Here is a 6,000-nt window from a genome sequence, read left to right on the forward strand (position 1 = left end):
ACAAGTTTTCAGTTAGCATCATGATTTTGATTTCTGCAAATGTCATTACAGATGGTCTTAATTACCATCTCATCTTTAATCCCTTTCAGGTACATAATTCTGACATCTGTCTTTCTTCTCCTCATTATTACTTTCATCCCCTCAAATTGACAACCAAGATTGTGCATCTGTAACTTGAATCTCAGATAATTTCATTGTCAGATTGTACTAAGGGCATGTCCATCATATTCACCTACTGTGACATATCTTGCACTGCTTTAACTAGCCTTATGTCATGACAAGTAGTTTCTGACTTTAGTAAATGCCTTGTGTACAATTAACTGTTGTTTCTTGGTTACAGTGTAGGTTCTTTCGTGTTTTCGGAGCGTCCTACTCACAAATGGAATTGTCTGTTGTTTTTCTTACCTGTTCACAGTTTTTATTTGAAAAAAGTTGCACCAAGTCCATAATTACTAGCATCACATGATATACAAAATAGGAAGCATAAGTCTGGTCTACATAGAGTGTTGCAGTTACACAGAGAATTTTTTTAGTATCAAAAGTTTCTTGAAGTTCTTTGTCCTAGACACAATGGGATTCTTTTTCAGTAAATTACACACACATGGTGTATTCATACTCTGACTAATAAGATGCTTCTTATAATATTCACACATTCTGAAAAAGGATCTCAATTGCTTCTTATTTTTTTGTACTGGAATGTGGGCGCTAATCTTGTCAAAATCTGACAATGTACCTTACTCAGTAATGCATTGCCAAAAAAATTTCAGTTCATTGACTGCAAATTTAGATTTTTCTATTTTTAATGTCATCCCTCCTGATCTTGATTTGTGAGACACTTTTTTTAGTAACAATAATTTTCATCCCAACTCTGCAAAACAAATTGTCGACAAGATCTATAGTTAATTTAGAAGACAATTCCTGACCTAAAACATTATCCAAAGCTCTGATGAATTTAGCTACAGAAACATTCAAACCAAAGGGTACAATGTGATACAATTAACATTTACCATTGTACAAAAATGTGGTATATTTCTGATATTCTGGCGCAAGTGGAACCTGATGAAATCAGGAAGTTAAATCTAAGCTTTTCATGAGTTTAATACACAAAAACTTTTGTAATAACTCATTTGTATTCTCAGAGTGATTTTTTTTTTCTTTATACAGAAATTTGTTTAGATGCCTGGAGTCTAAAGCAAGTCTAACAACTCCATGGTGTTTTGCTACAACAACCAAAGGATTATTATAATCACTGCTACTTCTCTCGATTATGCCATACATTTCGAATCATTTGCAACTCCTTTTCAATGGCTGATCTCTTTGCAATTGGTACATTATTTTCTTTTAAAAATGTGCCTTATGAGGTTTCAATTTTAATACACATTCCAATTTCTTTACACTTCCTCATATATCAATGAACGCATAACCATATTCCCATTACAAACCTTTTAGTTTATTTTCTGGTCACCATTCAGCCCCACAGTTTACGATACCTTTTGCTTAATTGTTTTCATTAATCCACCTTCTTCAATTTCCGGTATTGAATTATCCTCTACTGTATGACTTCCCTCTTTCATGTTTTCACAGGCTGAGGTGAAACAAGCACTGTATCATTGTAAGAGGTACAGAGGCAAGCGAGTGTGCTGGAGCTTTCACCAGTTCACTACTACCAGCATCATGTCTCATAACATGCCTGTTCTTAACATACAAAGGATTGCACCATAATCTAAGAGTGAAATTAAAAATTAAAATAACTTTTCCAAACCCAGTCAGCGTATGTTTATGTATATTAATTTTAACACTGTAAAGTCTCAGACTGATCAAATGAATATGTTTTCATGGAAAATTGAAGGTGCTAAATATTATACTAAGACAGATGAAAATTCGTATGTAACCTCAGCTATGAAGGCTGTTAGGAACGTAAGGTCCGATCGGTTATAAAATGAAAACCAAAGTGAAAATTAAAAGTTTTTTATTTGCAACAGTTAGCCACACTTTCCAGCTACCTCCATAAATAGTTGCTGCTCTTAGACATTTGTTGTGACATTGTACAAACTTTCCAGTACCCTCATCACAGAAAGTAGCCAACTGTGCTTTCTGCCAATTCTCTATGCTAGTCTGCCTTTCATTGTTTGTGACAAAATGTTGTCTTGATATCCAGTAGTTCATGTGAGCAGAGATGAACATCAGAGGGAGCCAATTAAGGGCTGTATTGTGGGTGATCAAACACTTCCCATCGAAAATGCTGCAGGAGCATCTTCATTGCCCCTGCAGAATGTGGCTGATAATTGTCTTGAAGAAAGAAATGCATGACATTTATGTTATGTGGGCTGCATAGCTTCATGTGAAATCTCTCACCACATCCACATACTTGGCGGCGTACACTGTTGTCTTAGGCATTACTATGTGATCACTTTGCACTCTGAACTGAAAATAATAATGTTAAGTGATTGATAGGCACACTAAAGACACTATCCAACACATCTGTGCAAAGTTCCATTGGATTTTCACAGTGGTCTCCATTTCACACCTAATTGGACCTTACTTTCCAAATACATGTTGTACATGTAAACACATTATACACTCCTGGAAATGGAAAAAAGAACACATTGACACCGGTGTGTCAGACCCACCATACTTGCTCCGGACACTGCGAGAGGGCTGTACAAGCAATGATCACACGCACGGCACAGCGGACACACCAGGGACCGCGGTGTTGGCCGTCGAATGGCGCTAGCTGCGCAGCATTTGTGCACCGCCGCCGTCAGTGTCAGCCAGTTTGCCGTGGCATACGGAGCTCCATCGCAGTCTTTAACACTGGTAGCATGCCGCGACAGCGTGGACGTGAACCGTATGTGCAGTTGACGGACTTCTCCACAGTACATCGATGTTGTCGCCAGTGGTCGGCGGAAGGTGCACGTGCCCGTCGACCTGGGACCGGACCGCAGCGACGCACGGATGCACGCCAAGACCGTAGGATCCTACGCAGTGCCGTAGGGGACCGCACCGCCACTTCCCAGCAAATTAGGGACACTGTTGCTCCTGGGGTATCGGCGAGGACCATTCGCAACCGTCTCCATGAAGCTGGGCTACGGTCCCGCACACCGTTAGGCCGTCTTCCGCTCACGCCCCAACATCGTGCAGCCCGCCTCCAGTGGTGTCGCGACAGGCGTGAATGGAGGGACGAATGGAGACGTGTCGTCTTCAGCAATGAGAGTCGCTTCTGCCTTGGTGCCAATGATGGTCGTATGCGTGTTTGGAGCCGTGCAGGTGAGCGCCACAATCAGGACTGCATACGACCGAGGCACACAGGGCCAACACCCGGCATCATGGTGTGGGGAGCGATCTCCTACACTGGCCGTACACCACTGGTGATCGTCGAGGGGACACTGAATAGTGCACGGTACATCCAAACCGTCATCGAACCCATCGTTCTACCATTCCTAGACCGGCAAGGGAACTTGCTGTTCCAACAGGACAATGCACGTCCGCATGTATCCCGTGCCACCCAACGTGCTCTAGAAGGTGTAAGTCAACTACCCTGGCCAGCAAGATCTCCGGATCTGTCCCCCATTGAGCATGTTTGGGACTGGATGAAGCGTCGTCTCACGCGGTCTGCACGTCCAGCATGAACGCTGGTCCAACTGAGGCGCCAGGTGGAAATGGGATGGCAAGCCGTTCCACAGGACTACATCCAGCATCTCTACGATCGTCTCCATGGGAGAATAGCAGCCTGCATTGCTGGGAAAGGTGGATATACACTGTACTAGTGCCGACATTGTGCATGCTCTGTTGCCTGTGTCTATGTGCCTGTGGTTCTGTCAGTGTGATCATGTGATGTATCTGACCCCAGGAATGTGACAATAAAGTTTCCCCTTCCTGGGACAATGAATTCACGGTGTTCTTATTTCAATTTCCAGGAGTGTATATGTGATGCCAATACGCTACCTCTATTACTTTTCAAGTTATTTACTAAAAACCAAATTCGGAACAAAAACGACCTTATTCATGATAGATTGAGTATCATTTGTAACAGAAAGTTCTACTTACAGCAATCAATTACATTCATACAGTAGTACAGCTTTACCAAGTTTCAAGACTATTTGCAAATAATAACAATAAATACAAGAAACCTTAAAGAGATAGTTCAGAGGTCAAGTTCTTCTGTCATTACATTCTGAAAATTCTAACCAGCTAAGTTTAGATTCAGCTGAACTAAAACTTTTTCAGCAACTAAAGCAAACTTAACTATTTATATAAAAATTAAGAAGATTGTGAATTATTAAACAACAGAGCCATTAATTAATATGTATCCAAGAAAGGGGCCTTTTAGATGCTGTAACCCGCGCCTAGGGCTTGGTGATCTGCTGTGGCCATATATAAATGCAGCCAGAGAGGCAGTTGAAAAGAGACACCTCACACCAAGATATCAATCTCTTTGCATCAGTCAAATGCCTGCATGCGTAATGCGTCAGATGACATTAGAGCCAGGCAGACTTGAAAGCGTTTTCAGTAAAATTAGCAAATGAAATTGTGAGGACTGTACACCATCCTGAATTCCTTAGATTTCACAGAAGTAACTGCTTGTGGTCTGTCTATGATGTTGATAAAACGGTACAGCAAGTGGTGAGATTATTCTCCTCTGTTAAGGTGAGAAATTAACTTTTGGTGAATAAAATTCAGGGTAATAGACCATTTTACTTGAAACTTCCTGTAGAGGCTGCCTCTGATCTGTTAATAGTGCTGTTTCCGATAGGGATATTATTATTATTATTTCTTTCCTTTCTCAGACATTATGTCTGGTTAAAAATGGAAAGTGACCTTGATCAAGCGTGACTTCCTTTTAATTGTACAGTGTATGTTACATTGCATTTAGGAACTTTCGGGTAATTGAACAAGTATCAATAATTACAGATTTCTGTAGTTGTCTATATAAGTTTGGACGTAGCTGTATTGCATTGATGTACTGGTGGATATTGTGTGGTATGACTCCTGTAATTGATAGTATAATTGGTATAATGTCAACTTTATCCTGATGCCACATGTCCTTGACTTCCTCAGCCAGTTGGATGTATTTTTCAATTTTTTCTCCTGTTTTCTTCTGTACATTTGTTGTATTGGGTATGGATATTTCGATTAGTTGTGTTAATTTCTTCCTTTTATTGGTGAGTATGATGTCAGGTTTGTTATGTGGTGGTGTTTTATCTGTTATAATGGTTCTGTTCCAGTATAATTTGTATTCATCATTCTCCAGTACATTTTGTGGTGCATACTTGTATGTAGGAACATGTTGTTTTATAAGTTTATGTTGTAAGGCAAGCTGTTGATGTATTATTTTTGCTACATTGTCATGTCTTCTGGTGTATTCTGTATTTGCTAGTATTGTACATCCGCTTGTGATGTGATCTACTGTTTCTATTTGTTGTTTGCAAAGTCTGCCTTTATCTGTTGTGGTATTGGGATCTTTAATAATATGCTTGCTGTAATATCTGGTGTTTATTGTTTGATCCTGTATTGTGATCATGAATCCTTCTGTCTCACTGTATATATTGCCTTTTCTTAGCCATGTGTTGGATGCGTCTTGATCGATGTGTGGCTGTGTTAGATGATACGGGTGCTTGCCATGTAATGTTTTCTCTTTCCAATTTACTTTCTTCGTATCTGTTGATGTTATGTGATCTAAAGGGTTGTAGAAGCAGTTATGAAATTGCAATGGTGTAGCTGATGTATTTATATGAGTGATTGCTCTATGAATTTTGCTAGTTTCTGCTCGTTCTATAAAGAATTTTCTTAAATTGTCTACCTGTCCATAATGTAGGTTTTTAATGTCGGTAAATCCCCTTCCTCCTTCCTTTCTGCTTAATGTGAATCTTTCAATTGCTGAATGTATGTGATGTATTCTATATTTGTGGCATTGTGATCGTGTAAGTGTATTGAGTGCTTCTAGGTCTGTGTTACTCCATTTCAGTACTCCAAATGAGTAGGTCAATATTGGTATAGCAT

The sequence above is a fragment of the Schistocerca serialis genome, chromosome 3 (genome assembly GCF_023864345.2).
Source record: "Schistocerca serialis cubense isolate TAMUIC-IGC-003099 chromosome 3, iqSchSeri2.2, whole genome shotgun sequence".
Classification (NCBI taxonomy): Eukaryota; Metazoa; Arthropoda; class Insecta; order Orthoptera; family Acrididae; genus Schistocerca; species Schistocerca serialis.